At 43.8% G+C, this 19,481-nt stretch overlaps 1 protein-coding gene across 1 annotated transcript in view; it reads left to right on the top strand.

Annotated features, from left to right (window-relative positions):
- The window catches only part of DNAJC13 (DnaJ heat shock protein family (Hsp40) member C13), a gene marked incomplete in the record, with an annotated part of 3,140,357 nt that overhangs the window by 2,203,822 nt on the left and 917,054 nt on the right, over positions 1 to 19,481 (top strand).

Below are 19,481 nucleotides of genomic sequence, written 5' to 3'. Positions count from 1 at the left end.
TCAGCTTACCTAGACCTCGCAAAGGCCTTCGACACCATTCCCCATTCTGGTATTATAGACAAGCTCACCAGCCTGAACATAAACCTCTACGTCACAAGATGGGTTGCCAACTGGCTCATGGACAGAACCCACATGGTGAGAGTTGCGGGAGCTAGGTCTGACTCTAAACCCGGTTACAAGTGGTGTTCCCCAGGGCTCAGTCCTAGGACCCCTCCTGTTCACTTCTCAGAGGTACAGGCAAGCACAGGAGGACTATGGCTGACCAAGTTCGCAGATGACTGCAAACTAGGGGCTATAATTGACTCTCCGGCTGACACAGACATCCTCCAAAAGTGTCTCACTGAGACGGATACCTGGTGTCAATGTCATGGCCTCAAGCTAAACGCCAAAAAGTGCATAGTCATCCCCTTTTGAAAAAACAAAGTACTCACAAACTACCACATAGGTGGTAGTCCCCTAAATATGGAAGACGTAATAAGGGATCTGGGGACCCAAGCAGATAGTAATCTCACCTTTGATAATCACATTGCCAAAGTGGTTAGAAAATACTTCTACGTGGCCCACCTAATCACAAAAGGGTTCGCATCCAGATCAAAAGAGGTCATTGTGCCCCTCTACTCATCATTCATCAGACCCATCATAGAGTACAACGCCCCATTTGAGATGTACCTTACAAGACACCTGCAACAGCTGGAAAGACCACAGAAGTACCTCACCAAGTGGATCACTGGCCTCAAACAGATGCCCTATGCAGCTCGACTGAAGAAATTACAGCTGTACTTTGTTGCATACTGCCTACTCAGAGGTAATCTCTGCCTGACATACAAGACCATGTCCAACCCTGAATTGAAGGACATGCTCCACCTAAAGAAAACCTTATCCCAGCGAGCCACGTGTTGTAGGGATCTAAATCTCACCACAACAATAAATAGGACGTGCTGGAGGGATAGATTCCTGTCCCAGAGACTTCCCATGCTTTGGAACAAGATCCCAGTCTACATTAGGCAGAGCTCCTCGCTAACACTCTTCAAAAGAAACCTTGACGAGTGGATGGAAAACAGAAAGTTTACCTCGGGGATCACTTCAGTGGCTCTGCTGGACAGAGGCACAGGGAACTAATCTAAGGGGGCGGCGAAAGCCAACACATTCCGGCTAGGCTTATAAATGCCTTCGGGCAGATAGCCTGGTACCTACCTATGAACCTATTTGGTATGGAAATGTTAGCATAGGCATTTTTGTACCTCAAGGAGATGTCTGATGTTAATTTCTTATAGGTAGATAGCAAATGCTGAAGGGGTGATGGGGAAGGAATAGGATAACTGGGAGCATGCTTTTTGGGAATGTAATGAGCTGGCAGATTTTAATGATTCCCTACAGAGTGCTTAGAAGTGTTGAGGAAACAAATGGTTTTAACTAAGGATATGATTCTTTAGAGCTGAGTTATAGGATGGGAATTACTAGAAAATGGAAATAAAAATATATTTCCAGCTTAAAGGAAGCTGTATGTATTGTAAAGGTAATACAAGAACTGGAGATTGTATCTTTAGAAAAGGGAAGAAGCAAATATAGAAATTATTTTTTTAACAGTGCTTGAATTGTTTACAGGAGGAGGATTGAGGTTTATGGGGAAACAGAAACTAAGCAACTCCTACATCTGACACCCCCACTTAAAAAAAATATATAAAAAATTTCTTCTTAGCTGAGGGAAAAATGGTTGCCTTTTGTAAAGTGTCGCATAGCATACCTCTCAACTTCTTAGTTCAAGAAATATGGACAAAGCCTAAAATAATTGGGGGACAAAGGCCCAAAATAGAGAGATATTTTAAATATTGCATTTAAAAGCTTAGAAAGTTGATAAAATTTGACATTTTCTGTTAGCATGCACTTTCTAAAAGATATGAAGTCTGAAATTCCAATGTATTGCATAATTTAGTGGCTTCAATCAGTGATTTTTCCAGAAAACCACAATTTTTATGAGGAACAGACCAGAAATATGAGGCACAAATGTGGACATTCTGAGAAAATCTGAGAGGTATGTAGCACAGTCTAAACATACACAGAGCCATGGACTGGAGTGCAAATGCAGTTCTGCCAATCATTTCAGAATGCTGGTACTACACTAATGAATGATTAGAATCTGTCATTTAAGCCCTGACACCTTGCACCCAGGACGGCTGTCCCTCATCTTCCTATCCTAGCTATGCTTCTGTTTAAACATCATGATGATAGCCCCCTAGACTGAGTATATTCAGGGTATGGTTCTGGAATATTAGTAAGCCAAAATTATACCTTGGAATGTAATTGAGCATATATTGCCTCTTAGCAGTGTAAGTTCAATATTTTTACTCCAGATTTGCAGTGCAGTGTAAGTGGAGCATAGTGTGATTAAATTGTAGACTGACATTTAATTTCTATCACAGATTTTTTAACCAATTTTTTTTCTCCCAGTTTCTGGTGACCATCAGGTTTCCCTGCCCTAAATCTCCTTGAAGGGATTTGTCTTCCACTTGGCAGTTGATATTTTTTTCTTTTTGGTGTACTCCATTCCACATGACAGCCCCAGTAAGTGCAAGTGCTGACAATACCTGGACCATGAGCATATATACTTTTGTAGATGCTTAGCCTCATCCCCAGTCAGCTGTAGCATATGCTGCTTAGCAAGCACACACAGTCCTGGTCATTATAGTGCATGTGCTAAGACATCCAGCTTTTGCCTGTTGTTAGTATTGCAGTGGTGTAGTTTGCCTCATTCTACATAGGATAGATGAGCTAGCAGCACCCACCTTCCTTACTGATTTCTGTAACTTTTGGGGAGCTAACCAGTCCTAGACTATTTGGTTTGCATCTGGAATTTAATTTTGAGCAACATCTTAGTGTGACACTTCAACTGGAGTGTTATAGTTCATTATGGAACTGTCGAGTTGCAGTGTATAATATATATTGTTTTATATCCTAAAATACACATGTGCAATATTTTAGATAAGTGTATCGTAGCATTATAAGGTTATATTTAGTTTGGAAAATGTGCACTTGTAATTTTTTTCACTTTCAGATATTTTGGCATAAAACTTCCAAGGGCAGTTTTGTATGAATAACCAGATTAAGGAAGAAGTATATCTGAAATTCAAATAAAAATGTTAGTTTTTATTATTTAAAACCTTGCCTTAGACTTGCACTGAACTATTTTGCATTGAAATATACTACGGAATTTATTGGTGTTTTTATCTAAAATACTTAAAATGTATTTTAATAGACTTAAAAATAGAAATGCTGACTTCGATGTACAGTATTATATTTTACCACACACACCACGGCATATATTAACGTTTCCTTATTTATATGTATTACATAGGTTCATAGGTTCATACTAGGCTATCTGCCCAAGGGCATTTATAAGCCTAGCCCATAGTTATGTGGCTTTCGCCACCCCTTTAGTTTGAATAAAACTATGCCTATTATTTTGCTGTGCCTCTGTCAAGCAGTGACACTGAAGTAATCCCTGGGGTATATCTGCGATCTCCCATCCATTGGTCAAGATTCCTCTTGAACAAGGCCAGCGAGGTGCTCTGCCTCACATGTACCGGGATTTTGTTCCACAGCATAGGGAGTCTCTGGGTGATGAATTTGTCCCTCCAGCATGTTCTATTAATAACCGTGTCAAGGTTTAAGTCTCCCGCCCTTGTGGTTCTGAGGGATCTAGATTTTTTGAGGTGAAGCATATTCATCAAATCTGGGTTTGACATGGCCTTATATGTCAGGCACAGGTCACCTCTGAGCAAGCGGTATGAGACTGAATAGAGCTGGAGTTCTTTCAGTCGGGCAGCATAAGACATATTTTTGAGACCCTTTATCCTTTTGGTGAGGAACTTTGGGGCCTTTCCAGCTGCTGCAGGTGTCGGGTCAGATACATTCGAATGGGGCATTGTACTCAATCATAGGTCTAATGAGTGATGAGTACAGGGGACGATGACCTCCCTTGATCTAGATGTGAATCCCTTCATGATCAGGTGGGCAATGTAGAAGGTTTTCCTAACTACTTTAGCAACATGAGTGTCAAACGAAGGCTACTGTCAACCTGGGTCCCCAGATCCCTGATGACTTCTTCTGTGCTCAGTGGATTGCCACCTATATGGTAGCTAGGGGTAACCTTGTTTTTCCCGAAGGGTATGACTATGCATTTCTTGGCATTTAACTTTAGGCCATGGCTCTGGCACCAGTTATCCATTTCTGTGAGGCCCTTCTGAAGGATATCTGTGTCAGATGTGTTTTCGACTATGGCCCAGTTTGCAGTTATCTGCAAACTTTGTCAGCCATAACCCTCCTGTGTTTGCTTGTACTTCAGAAAAGTAGATGCCGAACAAGAGTGGACCCAGGACTGAGCCCTGTGGGACACCACTTGTGACAAGCTTTGAGTCTGACATGGCTCCAGCAACTCTGACCCTGTGGGTTCTGTCACTTAGCCAGTTTGCAACCCATCTTGTGATGTATGGGTTTACATTCAAGCTGATGAGTTTTTGATGATACCCGAGTGGGGTATTGTGTCAAGGCCTTTGCCAGGTCGAGGTAGGCTGTATGGACTGCCTTTCCCTCATCAATGGCCTTGGTGACTGTCTCGAAAAAGTCAACCAAGTTTAAAAGGCATGATCTGCCTTTGACAAAGCCAAACTGGGTTGGATCCAAAGTCTGCAAGTTCCCTATGTCTTTATTTATGAGTTCCATTATGATCCTCTCCATGGCTTTGCAGATAAGGCTTGTCAAGCTAATGGGACGGTAATTACCAGGGTCGGTGGAGGCACCGCCCTTGTGAAGTGGGACCACAGTCGTGCGCCACTCCTTGGAGTGTATCCTGAGGTGAGGCTAAGATTAAACAGCTATCCTAACTGCGGGTTTAATTCCTCATTGAGTTCATGGAGCACACAGCCAGGGACACCATCCAGTCCCATGGATGCTGTGTTTTTTGCCTTGGAGAGGGCAGTTCTCACCTGGGCGTTGGAGATGTTTGGGGGGCTACAATCCTCTGGTATAGATATCTCTCCTTTTGGGGGGGGGGAGAAATTTGCACTGAACCTGTCAGCCAGTATGTTGGCAATGTGTGTAGGTTCAGTAATCTTCACATCATTTTGAACTAATTCTGAGCATATCTGGGAGTTTCCTCCTAGGTTTCTAACATAGCTAAAGAAGGCCTTATGATTGTCTTTTGAGTCCTTGGCGATATTTCTCTCAAAATTTGCCTTGGATGATTTTATGAGAGCTCTTAGTTTTTTACTTATAATGATCAAAGGTGTCTTACCTTTCAAGAATTTTGCTCTATCTTGTAGTAGCTTCCTCCTTTTGTTGTAGAGCTTGTTTATGGCTGGGGTCCACCAGACTGGATGCTTGCCTTTGGTACAAAGAGTCTTAGATGTTCTTCATCTCACATTGCTGCAGTCCTTACACTTGGGTAGTCCGCTGTCCTCGGTCGACCCGAATATCAAAGTATTAGGCTGACATCGGTCAAGGTGCTTTAGACTGACATCAGGACGTCAGGGTACAAATGCGCATGACCGACGTCATATCCTCAGTCTTTTTTGCCGCATGGTCCGATGCAGAAGCAGCGTTGCAAGTGCCGTTCGGCGTTCTGAAATTTTTCGGAGTTTCAGACCGAGTCAAAGTTGGCTAAGTACCCCGTTGGGGAATATTTTCGTTTTTTCTTGCCTCAGTGGTTTACCGGATGTCAGAAAAAGTGAATAACTGTATTTCTTGTGGGAAGCAGATACCGCATAGGGACTATCATACTTTGTGTATTCCTTGTTTGGGGCCTGAGCACGACGTTGTTGGGTGTCGCTTTTGTGCTAGGTTCAATAAACGCACTATTAAGCAAAGGTTAGATTGTGCCAGGTTGGTCTTCGGGAAGCGGTGCAATTACAATATGCCGCCGGATGCTCCGGCCCGCTTCTTCGAAGAAGCGCAAAGACAAAGCTGCTAAGCCCAGGCAAGAAGAGTCGTCCGTACCGGACGCCGGTTCTTTAGAGGCGTCAGTGGAACCGGTGGTTCCACCGGAGGCTTCTCTGGAATCCCAGGGAGAGACTTTGATATTGCAGGATGTGGCCTCTCAGGAGGCAGGTCAGGCTGAAGGGGCTTCTCAAGTTACTGTACTCCCCTCCCTTCCTAGGGTGGTTAGGCCCTCTCCTTCTGTTTCCAAGGCTTCTCCCAGAGGTAGGCCAGGTTTATCTTCTGTTGGTGTCACTCCTAGTTCTACAGGATCTGTGCCCAAGAAGCACATGCTTAAAATGGCAGAAGATTTAATTACTTTGATTAGAGGTTCTTTGCCCCCTCCTGATAAGAGGCCTAGGGTGGAACCAGAGTTGGGGAGTTTTGAGCAGGCTTCGGATGTTTCAGAGTCTTCGGCTGAAGACTTGCAGGAGTACTCTCCTTATTCTGATTCTGATGCAGATGATTCGACTCCTTCTGCCTCTCCTCCAGAGGATTTTTCTTTTTCAGAGACTCTTCATTCCATGAGGGAACATTTTAAGTGGGAAGGTCAGGACTTCTCTGATTCCAGGAAAAGGCTTAGGGAATTTTGCTTTTACCCCAGCATAGGCCTTTGGCTATACCACCTGTTCTGGATGTTGTGGAAGATGTGTTTGCAGAGGCTTCACTTAATCCTGATTCTTTGCCTCCTGCTCCTGTTAAACCGGATAGGTATTACAGGGTACCTGAGGCTCATAAATATCTTTATAAGAGTCCTAGGGCGGACCCAGAAACTGTTAGTCAGGGACCTAAGGGTGTCAAGGCCTCTGTTGTAAAAAATCCGGTTCCTCCAGATAAAGAGGCCAGAGCTTTGGATAGATGGGGAAAGAAAGTCTATACTTCTTCCACCTTAGCTATGAGGGCTTTGAATTGTCAGTTTCACATGTTGAAATATCAAAATTATCTTCTTACTCAATTGAAGTCTAAGGTAGATGCTCTGGCGGAAGGCATTGAGTGTAAGGAATTACAAGATTTGGTACATGTCTCTGAACAGGTGGGTAAGCATTCTTTACAATGTGGTTTTGATGCTGTACAGGCCTCGTCTAGGGTGGCTGCCACTGGGTCAGTTCTTCGCAGGCACGCCTGGCTGAGGGATCAAAATTTATCTGACCATGTTAAGACAAGGATTTTGGATGCTCCTTTACAGTCTGATGTGTTGTTTGGTTCTCCTGTGGAGTCAGTCTTGAAGAAAATGGAAGACAAGGCTAAGTCTATGCAGGCTGTTAAAGTTTTTTTGCAAGTTCAGCCTCCGAAGTTTAGTAGGAATTGGCCTGCTAAGGGGTGGACGTACCCTTCTTATGATTCACAGTCTAGGGGTAGATCTAGACGTGGTAGGGGCAGAGCTCAGAGCTCCTTCAGACCTAGAACAGGGAGTTCACCTGCACAATCTTCGGGTGAGGGCAGGGGCCAGTCCTTTCGTAAACAGGCCCAATGACCTACCTTTTCAGCTGCCAGATCCTTCTTGCCTGGCAGCACCTTTGGGAGGAAGGTTGGCACTCTTCAAGGAAAATTGGAGTTTGATTACCCAAGACAGATGGGTATTGGATATCATACACCAAGATTACAGGTTTTATTTCCATACCTTGCCTCCTTTCAAAGGCATGCCGGACGTTCCTCCTCAGCAAAGACTAGAGGCTCACAAACAAATTTCTCTGCTGCTTCAAATAGGGGCCATACAACCGGTCCCTCTGCCAGAAGTGGGCCTAGGATTTTATTCTCGCCTGTTCCTAGTACCAAAGAAGGGGAACACGTGGAGACCAATTTTGGATTTATCTATCCTCAACACTTATCTGGACATTCCCAAGTTCAAAATGTTGACGTTACAACAGCTTCTACCTCTGCTGGGCAAAGATCACTGGATGGTGACTCTGGATCTCAAGGAGGCTTACCTTCATGTTCCTATCAGGCTAAGTTGCAGGAAGTATCTGCGTTTGGCTGGGACTTCTCATTATCAGTTCTCTGCATTGCCCTTTGGCTTATCTACTGCCCAGAGTGTTCACGAAGGTTCTGGCTCCAGTGATAGCTTTCTTCAGGCTAAGAGGAATACAGATTTATCCTTATTTGGACGATTGCCTGATTCTGGCCCAAGGAAAGGACGAACTTCTTCATCATTTACAATATGTGATAGCAGTGCTAAGATGCCTGGGGTATTCTGTGAACGAAATAAAGTCCAGTCTAGTACCCTCTCAGGACATGTGCTTTCTGGGTGTGAGACTGAATACAGCATCCCAGATGGCCTTTTGACCCCGGACAAACAAAAGAATCTTTCTCTGTACTTCCATCAATTGTCTCATCAGTCCAGGCTGACTGCAAGGACAGTCCTTCAAGCCTTGGGGTTCATGGCATCTTGTATTCTGGTGCTTCCCAATGCCAAACTGCATATGAGGAAGCTACAATGGTATCTCAAAATGTATGGACACAGCACTGCCAAGATATGGACACTGTCATTCAGATAATACCTTGCATTCAAAAGGAATTTTTGTGGTGGGCTCAGGAATGTCACCTAAACAAGGGACTCTCTGTGACCCGGCCAGAGGCAGTCAGATTCTAACGACAGATGCCTCAGACAAAGCTTGGGGAGCTCATCTAAATGGAAAGTGGGTACAAGACACGTGGCCTGCCAGACTTCAACATCTACATATCAACTTGAAGGAGATGTTAGCAGTCCAATTTGCATTAATAGCTTTCAAGGATTTACTTCTTCCAGGGCAGGTGTTGGTTCTAACAGGCAACACAACTGTCATGTGGTACATCAACAAGCAAGGGGGAACACATTCTTATCCTCTATGCAGACAAGCAATGATTTTGTGGGAGACTGCTCTCAGTTTACAGCTAAATCTTCAGGCAAGGTTTCTGCCGGGAGCACAGAACTCCTTAGCAGATGTGTTGAGCAGACAAATTATGGATCCCCACGAGTGGAAATTGGATCCTCATGTATTTCAGAAATTGACAGTGTTATGGGGAACTCCAGACATAGATCTGTTCGCTTCTCCACTAAACTACCAGCTGCCAAAGTTTTGCACAAAAAGGTTTCATCCCACAGCTTGGAAAGTGGATGCTCTTTCATTCAATTGGAGCAAGCTTCATGTGTATGCCTTTCCACCTCTGCCTCTCCTCCCAAAGGTACTCCTGAAGGTCAGACAGGACAAGCCAAAGATGATTTTAATAGCTCCAGATTGGCCTCGACAGCACTGGTACCCATTACTGAGAAGTCTGGTACGGGAGCCTCCATGGCCTTTACCTTCGATTCCACACCTGCTGTCTCAGGAGAACAGTCATTTACTCAATGTCAAACTTCCCTCTCTTCACCTAACAGCCTGGCATATTCTGTTTTGAACCCTGGAGGGTCTCAGCTTCCACAGCAAGTTTTGAATGTTATTTTGGAGGCCAGAAGGCCTAGTACAAGGAAAGTGTACGCAGATAAATGGAAGAGATTTTTATTTTGGAGTACAGCAAAGGATTTTGATGTTTCTGAGCCTAATTTAAGTGTGGCTCTTAAATATCTTACTGAGTTACTGGACAAAGGTTTGTCCTTCTCTTCTATTAAGGTTCATGCTGCAGCAATTTCTGCTCACTATGACTGTGACCCACCATTGTTTTCTCATCCTTTGTTTAAGCAATTCCTTAGAGGGGCAAAGAATATAAGACCCCCGTAATGAGCTCCTACTCCTGCTTGGGATCTCAATTTTGTGTTGGAGAAACTCACTCTACAACCTTTTGAGCCTGCAGCTACTGCCGAGTTGAAATATTTATCATGGAAGACTGCTTTTTTGTTGGCCATTACCTCTGCAAGAAGGGTTTCTGAATTACAGGCCCTTATGGCGGTTGAGCCTTTCCTAATTTTCCATAAGGATAGGGTATCTTTGCGTACTAATCCTTCCTTTATGCCTAAAGTGGTTTCTAGTGTGGCTTTAAACCAAACTATTCATTTGCCTACTTTTTATGCAAACCCCCAAAATAAAGGGGAAAAGATTTTGCACACTTTGGATGTACACAGGCAGTTGCGATATTATTTTAGCAGAACTAAAGGGTTCAGACAGTCTCAGCAGTTATTTGTTTCATTTGCTTTGGGTTCTCAGGGCAAGCCTGTGTCAAAACAAACTATTTCTAAGTGGATTGGGTTTTGTATTGCTTTCTGTTATTCCCATCATGGTAAGGAGATTCCAGCTGGGATTAGGCCTCATTCCACTAGGGCTACTGCCACTTCTACAGCTTTTTTAAGGGGTGTGGCAACTAAAGATATTTTGGAGGCAGCTACTTGTAGTTCAGTGCATACTTTCTCTAAGCATTATCACCTTCCACTTCACTCTAAATCTAGGGCTGGTTTTGCCACTGCAATTTTACAGGGCATTTTGGCAGCTCCTACTGCTTTATAGTTTTGCCATCCTCCCTTACCTCTGCTTTGGGATTCTACCCAAGTGTAAGGACTACAGCAATGTGAGATGAAGAACATAGTACAGTTTTGTACCTACCATAAATGTAGATGTTCGAAGATCCACATTGCTGCAGTCCAATTTACCCTCCCTCCTTCTCCTCTGTAGTTAGAGGCGGTTGTGTGGGTTGGGTTGTAAATATTGTGGATATTGTATATATTGTACATATGATTAGTGCAAGGGTGGTTGGTTGTTTTTTGCTGTCTTTTGGTTTTGACCTTTCTTTTTAGGGTCTTCTGACATCTGGGGCAAGAAAAGACTGAGGATATGACGTCGGTCATGCACATTTGTACCCTGACGTCCTGATGTCAGTCTAAAGCGCCTTGACCGACGTCAGCCTAATACTTTGATATTCGGGCCGACCGAGGACAGCGGACTACCCAAGTGTAAGGACTGCAGCAATGTGGATCTTCGAACATCTACATTTATGGTAGGTACAAAACTGTACTTTTTGTTTGGGATTGCCTGATCCATGCAGTCCTGTAGGTGCTGGTAGAAGGCATTTGTAAGTGATTCAGCGGTTTGAGTAATGTTTACCACTGGCTCAGGGGCCTTAAAGGAGACCACGCTAGTTTTTAGAAGTGTGAAGTCGGCTTTTGAGAAGTTTTTCACTGTGGTCTTTTTTATTTCAGGTGGGGGCGGGATGAGGACCTCCAGCGAGATTAGTTTATGATCTGATCTCACCAGTGAGGGGTATACTTCTGGTGTTGAACATTGTGATCCCATGTTCATGATGATGAGATCAAGTATGTTTTCTCCTCTTGTGGGGATGGTGACTAGTTGTTCCATGGCATTTGAGTTTATGAACTCCAGGAACCTTTGGGCTAGAGTGTTTGGGCTTGAGTAGTGTTCCCAGTCTATATTAGGGTAGTTGAAATCACCTAGTATGGTGGTGTTTGGAGATACATTTATCCCCTCCAATGTTTTCAGGAAGGCCATGTGAGGTTCCTGAGTTTGAGAGGGTGGCCTGTAACATGCTACAAATTGCAGAGCAGTCTTGCCTATGGTTAATTGCACCTGGATGGTCTCCGATGCATCGTGCGTTGCCACCAACCTTGAGGTGTGGGTGTCCTTTATGAATATGGACACCCTCCTTTCTTGGTGTTGTCCGGATTTTGGGGCGAACGCATGATATGAGGTGAAACCTGTTAGTGCTGGGGTGCTCTCAGGAGCCTTGAACCAGGTTTCTGTCACAGCACAGACATCGATGTTCTCCATACTGAGAAGGGCCTCGAGTGCGTGCATCTTGAGATTGAGACTTCTGGCATTGAGCAGCATTACCCTTAGTTTTTTCCTTTTTGTGTTCTAGGGTGGTAGGTTTAGAATTTGAGCCTTGCCTAAAAAGGCACTATGGGGTGGCAAGAGCCTTTGCCAGTATCCGGTAGCCTAGGGTGACAGGTGCAAGCCGTCCCTTGAAGCAGCGTGGCTTGTCCAGCATGTCATCCCAGGCAGACAGACATTGATCCCCTTTGAATGACACCAGAATTTAAGCCAATTATTAAAGCTGATCATCTTATCACTGTATTGTGGCATCATTCTAGGTGAAGGTAGGATACTGCTCAAGGTCAGGGTCATACCTGCCTGGGCTACATAATCAGAGAGCTCCTCAATGTCTCTTTTCATGTAGTCCAAGGAGGTGCCTCAGGTCGTTGACACCAGCGTGGACAATGACTGAGTCGTACTTGTACCTGCTGTTGAGAGACCTGAGTGCTTGCGTTATGTGGCGGATTCTAGCGCCCGACAGGCAGCTTACTGTGACCTTCTCCTTACTCAGTCTGGTGAGCAGGACGTCAGTGTGTCTGACTATGGAGTCACCTATGACAAGTATGTTTGGTGTTGTATTTGGCCTTAAGGGCAGTGACTGCTTCGCACACTGATTTTGTTGTTTATGTGTTGTTTGTGTGGTGTATTGAGTTTGCAGTTGGTTGGGTGTCTGCTTTGGAGGCCTCTGCTGTTTAGGTAAATTTTTATTCAGAGCCTCCGAGTATGTCTTGGTGTGTTTATGTGTTTGATTCAGTGGTGTGGTTGAGTTATGTGAGACTGGTATTGTGGTGTGTGTAGTTGCCTTCTCCTCCTGCCTGGTCTTGCCAGTCCTGAGTTGAGAGAGCTCAGCCTCCAGTCTGGCTAAATAGCTGCATCTCTCACAAGTGTTAGTGTTACTTGGGAGGAGGAGAGGGTTGTCCGTGTACATGAGGCAATTGTAACATTGTCTCAGAATTCCCAGATTCCCAGATTCACCAACTGGGCAGGAGAGGACGCCAGCATCTGACCCTTCGACATGCTAGAAAGAATTATGAGTTGGTATTTGGTTGTGCTCTAAATACAGCTACTAATACAGAAATCAAGTTTAACAAGCCAGAAAATGCTCAAGCTAGGCAGCTATGCAAAAAAACTTAGCAAATAAACAGAGAAAAAATACTTAAAATCTCAAAAGTGGCTCCCTTCTTCTCTCAGCGTTTTTTCCTCTTGGAGGGTGCTTCACCAACAGCCAACAAGCCTGAAAAGACACCCAAACCACGAGGCAACTAGGTTTTAAGAGAGGAAGATGAAGGAGTTTTGGAAATGACCCCTAGTGGCCAATAAAACTACAGTTTCAAGTCAGTAACCACCTCTACGGGGGGCAGGGAAAGCTGCTCAATGTTATTCACTGCCACTGATCACAGAGAGACCTTCCCTCAGCCCAAGCAAAAATGGCCTCACAGAAACTTTCAAACAGTTCAGGAACAGCAAGCCTGTAACTGAACTTTTTTAACTCTCAGAAAAGTGGGAAAAAAGCAAGATTTTTTTTTTTTGTTTTTTACAGAGATAGCAGAGGTTCACAAGTAATATCAAGTTATAACAGTGCAGTATAAATATAAATTATACATGGATAAATACATATGCACATTTTTTTTCATTTGTATTTCTTGTCTTGGGTAGAAATGATTGACGTGTGTGTGCCATTCATGCATCTTATTATTCACTTCTGCCACTCACACTTTCTTTACGTTACCTCACTGGCAAACCATTGCAATCGGTCTGTTTCTGTTGTTGGACGCCCCCCAGTGGTGTAACATTATAGGCAGTTATTCTTCATCCACTCAGATCCCAATGTGTATTTGTAGTTATATGGTGTTTTGAAATGTCAGTTGCATTTATGCTGAAGGATTCCTAAGGGTTGCTTGCCTTGCAGCACAAAAATCACTTGCTGTTATTCTAGAAGCATCCATGTACAAGTGTACTGGTTTGGTTTTATTTGCTAGGTTGTTGTGTTGTAATGTTTTTATAGGTTCATAGGTTCATACTAGGCTATCTGCCCTGGGGCAATTATAAGCCTAGCCCGATTTTGTTTGGCTTACGCCACCCCTTGATTTGAGTATACTGTGCCCTTTTTACGTTTACTTTACTGTGCCTCTGTCTAATAGTGACACGGAAGTAATCCCCGGAACAAACCTACGATCCCCCATCCACTCATCAAGATTCTTCTTGAAGAGATTCAATGAGGTGCTCTGCCTAACATGAATTGGAATTCTATTCCAGAGCGAAGGGAGCCTGTGGGTTATGAATCTGTCCCTCCAGCAAGTCCTATTTATTTCTGTACTGAGGTTCAAGTCCCTCGAGCGTGTGGCTCTAAGGGATTTAGATTTACTGAGGTGGAGCATGTCCATTAATTCTGGATTGGACATAGCTTTATATGTCAGGCATAGATCACCTCGAAGTAGGCGGTATGCAACTGAGTAGAGCTGGAGTTTTTTTAACTGAACAGCATATGGCATCTGTTTGAGTCCCTTGATCCTCTTGGTGAGGTACTTCTGGGGTCTTTCTAATTGCTGCAGGTGTCGGGTAAGGTACATCCCAAAAGGGGCATTGTATTCTATGATGGGCCTGATGAGGGATGAATAAAGGGGCACGATTACCTCTCTTGATCTAGATGTGAATCCTTTCATAATGAGGTGGGCCATGTAGAAGGTCTTTCTAACCACTTTGGCAATGTGGTTGTCAAAGGAGAGATTGCTATCAACTTGGGTCCCCAGATCCCTAATTACTTTCTCTGTACTTAATGGTTTACCGCCTATGTGGTAGTTTGTGGGCATATTGTTTTTGCCAAAAGGTATGACCATACACATTTTGGCATTTAGCTTTAGACCATGGCTCTCGCACCAGTTATCCGTCTCTGTGAGACCTTTTTGAAGGATGTTTGTGTCAGCTGGAGAGTCGATTATGGTGCCCAGTTTGCAGTCATCTGCAAACTTGGTGAGCCATAGTCCTCCCACATTGGCCTGTACCTTGGAAAAGTATATACCGAACAAGAGCGGTCCCAGGACAGAACCTTGTGGGACACCACTTGTGACTGGTTTCGAGTCTGACATGGCTCCAGCAACTCTCACTCTGTGGGTTCTGTCTTTGAGTCAGTTTGCGACCCATCTTGTGACATAGGGGTTTATATTTAAGCTGGATAGCTTATCTATGATGCCCGCGTGGGGTATTGTGTCAAATGCCTTTGCTAGGTCTAGATAGGCTGTGTGGACTATCTTCCCTTCATCTATGGCTTTGGTGACTGTTTCAAAGAAGTCAACCAGGTTCAAAAGGCAGGATCTGCCCTTGACTAAGCCGAATTGGGTAGGATCTAGTGTCTGTAGGTCCCCGATGTCTTTGTTTATGAGCTCCATGATGATCCTCTCCATAGCCTTGCAGACTAAGCTAGTCAGGCTTATGGGGCGATAGTTTCCAGGGTCCGTGGAGGCTCCACCTTTGTGGAGTGGGACCACTGTTGCTGTACGCCATTCTGTGGGCACATATCCTGTAGTGAGGCTGAGATTGTACAGCTGTTTTATTTGAGGGATTAGTTCTTCTTGGAGTTCATGTAGGACACAACCCGGGACGCCATCTGGTCCCATGGAAGCAGTGTTTTTTGCTTTGGAGAGGGCAGCCTTCACCTGAGCATCAGAGATGTTTGGGAGGCAGCCCCCTGCAGGGATAGACACTTGCTCTTTTGGGGGGGAGGGGGGGAGTTTGCACTGAACCTGTCTGCCAGGATATTGGCGATGTCTGTGGGTTCAGTGTATTTTATGTCATTTAGAATCAACTCAGAACAAGTCTGGGAGTTGCATCCCAGGTTCCTAACATAACTGAAAAAATCCTTATGATTGTCTTTAGTGTCCTGTGCAATTTTTCTCTCAAAGCTGGCCTTGGAGGATTTTATGAGGGATCGTAAATTTTTGCTAGTACTGATCAGAGATGCCTTCCCTTTTAGGGATTTTGCTCTATCATGTAGTATCTTCTTCCTTCTGTTGTACAGTCTATTTATGGCTGGGGTCCACCAGACTGGACGCCTGCCTTTGGATGATTGGGTCCTGGTTTTGTTTGGGATAGCTTGATTCATGCATTCCTGGAGATGTCCGTAGAATGCGTTTATATAGGATTCTGCAGTTTGGGCCGTAGTTTCCACTGGCCCTGGGGCCTTGAAAGATTTCACTTCGGTTTTGAGAAGTGAGAAGTTCGCTTTTGAGAAGTTTTTCACTGTGGTTTTCTGGGATGGGGGTGGGGTCGGGATGTGGATATCCAGTGAAATTAATTTATGGTCTGATCTTACCAATGAAGGATATACTTCTGGTATGGAGCATAGAGTCCCCATGTTGGTAATGATCAGGTCTAGTATGTTATCCCTCTTGTGGGAGTGGTGACTAGTTGTTCCATAGCATTTGAGTTTATAATTTCCAGGAACCTTTGGGCTAAGGTGCTGGGGCTTGAGTAGTGCTCCCAGTCTATGTTTGGGTAGTTGAAGTCACCCAATATAATGGTGTTCGGAGAGATCTTCATGTTCTCCAATGTTTTCAGGAAAGCCGAGTGGGATTCCTGACTTTGAGAGGGTGGTCTGTAGGATGCTATAAACTGAAAAGCAGTTTTGCCCACTGTTAGTTGCACATGGATGGTCTCCGATACTTCATGCAATGCCACTAACCTGGAGGTGTGGATATCCTTGATAAATATGGAAACTCTTCCTCCTTTTGTGGTTTGGTCTGGGTTTTGGGGCCGAAAAGCATGATATGAGGTGTAACCTGGTAGTGCTGGGGTGCTCTCTGGAGCCTTGAACCAGGTTTCTGTCACTGCACAGATATCTATGCTCTCCATACTGAGGAGAGCTTCGAGTGCGTGCATCTTGAGGTTAAGACTTCTGGCATTTAGCAGCATTACCCTTAGTTTCTTGTACCTTCTGCTGTTTATGGAGGTGGGTTTGACTTTTGAGCCTTGCCTAAAAAAGGCACTATGGGGGTGGCCAGAGCCTTTGCCAGTATCCGAAAGCCCAGTGGTGACAGGTGCAAGCTGTCCCTAGCGAAGCAACGTGGCTTGTCGAGCATGTCATTCCAGGCTGATAGACACTGGATCCCCTTTGAATGACACCAAAATTTTAGCCAATTGTTAAAATCGATCATTTTGTCTTTGTACTGTGGCATCATTCTAGGTGAGGGTAAGATGCTGCTCAAGGTCGGGGTCATACCGGCTTGGGCTACATGATCAGAGAGCTCCTCTGTCTCTTTTCATGTAGTCCAGGGAGGTACGTCTCGGGTCATTCACACCAGCATGTACAATGACTGAGTCATATTTGTATTTGCTTTGGAGTGACCTGAGTGCTTGTGTATGTGGCGGATCCTAGCGCCTGACAGGCAGCTCACTGTGACCTTCTCCTTGTTCAGCCTGGTGAGTGGGAAGTCAGTGTGTCTGACAATAGTCACCTATTACAAGAGTATTGGGTGCGTTATTCAGCCTTAAGGGCTGTGGCTGCTTGGCACACTGACTTTGTGGGCTATGTGTTGTGCATGTTTTGTTTTGGGGTGGCGTTTGCTTGGATATCTGCTTTGGAGGTCTCTGTTGCTTAGGTAGATTTTTATTTAGAGCCTCTGAGTATGTTTTAGGGTATTTATGTGTTTGGTTCGCTGATGTGGTGGGACTATGTGATACTGGAATTGTGTTGTGTGAGGTTACCTTCTCCTCCTGACTGGTTATACCAGTTTTGAGATGAGAGAGCTCAGCCTCCAGTTTGGCTATATGGTTGCATCTCTCACATATATTTGAACCTGTTTGGAGGAGGAGAGGGTTGTCCGTGTACATGAGACAGTTGTAACATTTCCTCAAAATTCCCAGATTCACCAGCTGGGCTGGAGGGGAAACCATTGACTGACCTTTGGACATGCTAGAGTAATATAGGGAACTGAATTAAGATGGTCCAATAGGAGACAAGGTAATCATAGAGAGTATAAAAGTAATGTAGTGCTTATTGTTTAATAGTGCTAACTTGTAAGATTACGTATTTGGACCAGTGAAGGGCCTTAGAATGAGAATATGGTGTTTAATTTGAGAGATAGAGCAGTTCTAAGGGAAAAAGTGAAGAGCAGACTTTGTGCAGCCAGGAATAGTTTAAACCCAATTAGGCGGCGCTGCCTGTTATTGCACTATGCACAAAAACGCGCAAAAGAGGGTTTTAAGAGAGGAAGCTCAAGGAGTTTGGAATTGACCCAAAATGACCAATAAAACTACAGTTTCAAGGCAGTAACCACTCCCACAGGGGCAGGCAGGCTGCTCAATGTTTATCACTGCCACTGATGAACAGAGAGACTTCCCTTTAGCCCAAGCAAAAAATGGCCTCCAAGAAACTTACAAACAGTTCAGAACAGCAAGCCTGTAACTGAACATTTTTAAATCTCAGAAAAGTGGGAAAAAGTAAGATTTTTTTTTGTTTTTTGTTTTTTTAAAGATAGCAGAGGTTCACAAGTATCAACAAGTTATAACAGTGCAGTAAATGACCCCACACTTGAGTGCTAGGCCAGAGACAGATAAAATGCAAGTTTTAAGAAAAAAACGATTTTAAAAATAAGTGCAAACAGGAAATTCAGTAAACAGCTCTAGGTTGTGTTCTAAATACAGTTACCAATGCAGAAATCAAGTTTAACAAGCCAGAAAATGCTCAAAGTAGGCGGCTATGCAGAAAAACTTAGCAAAATAATCTGAAGAAAAAACTTAAAATCTCAAAAGTGGTTTCCTTTCTTCTCTCAGCATTTTCTCCTCTTGGTGGGTGCTTCACCAACAGCCAACAAGTCTGAAAAGACGCCAAAACCATGAGGCAATCAGGTTTTAAGAGAGGAAGCTCAAGGAGTTTGGAATTGACCCAAAATGGCCAATAAAACTACAGTTTCAAGGCAGTAACCACTCCCACAGGGGCAGGCAGGCTGCTCAATGTTTATCACTGCCACTGATGAACAGAGGGACTTCCCTTTAGCCCAAGCAAAAAATGTCCTACAAGAAACTTACAAACAGTTCACAACAGCAAGCCTGTAATTGAACTTTTTTAAATCTCAGAAAAGTGGGAAAAAGTAAGATTTTTTTTGTTTTTTGTTTTTTTTTAAGATAGCAGAGGTTCACAAGTATCAACAAGTTATAACAGTGCAGTAAATGACCCCACACTTGAGTGCTAGGCCAGAGACAGATAAAATGCAAGTTTTAAGAAAAAAACGATTTTAAAAATAAGTGCAAACAGGCAATTTCCAACTGTTTTAAAAATATGAAACTACATACTTTTGAGAATGCTCCTAAACAGAGCTTTCATTCCCTGAATTTACTTTTGCAAGAAATGCTGCTAACACGCCTTCATTGTGATTGCATTACTAATTAAGGCGTGGGTGTGTTGCATAAAAACTTGACTCTGACACTGCATTTTACTTTTGCCTCTGATGAAGCTGTAGTTTTAACCACAGCGAAAACGCTTGTTTTAACAATAAAATGCGTTAAGGTTTAAGTTTTTCCCGACTTCAGTGTGGCTTTATACGTGCAAGTGGATTTCAATTTCAGTGTTACAGCTTGTATTGCAAACAGCCTTCACAATAAGGACTTTAACATTTTTTTGGGCTTTACGGTGCTTGTCCGGACTGTTTTTGTGCATTTTACTGGTTTCCGTTTGTCTGCTTTAACAAACAGGAAATTCAGTAAACAGCTCTAGGTTGTGTTCTAAATACAGTTACCAATTCAGAAATCAAGTTTAACAAGCCAGAAAATGCTCAAAGTAGG

This window comes from Protopterus annectens, chromosome 3.part1 (assembly GCF_019279795.1).
Source record: "Protopterus annectens isolate FY-2018-M chromosome 3.part1, PAN1.0, whole genome shotgun sequence".
NCBI classification, from domain to species: domain Eukaryota; kingdom Metazoa; phylum Chordata; order Ceratodontiformes; family Protopteridae; genus Protopterus; species Protopterus annectens.
Note: the sequence above shows the minus strand (reverse complement) of the source record. Positions and strands in the feature narration are given on the sequence as shown.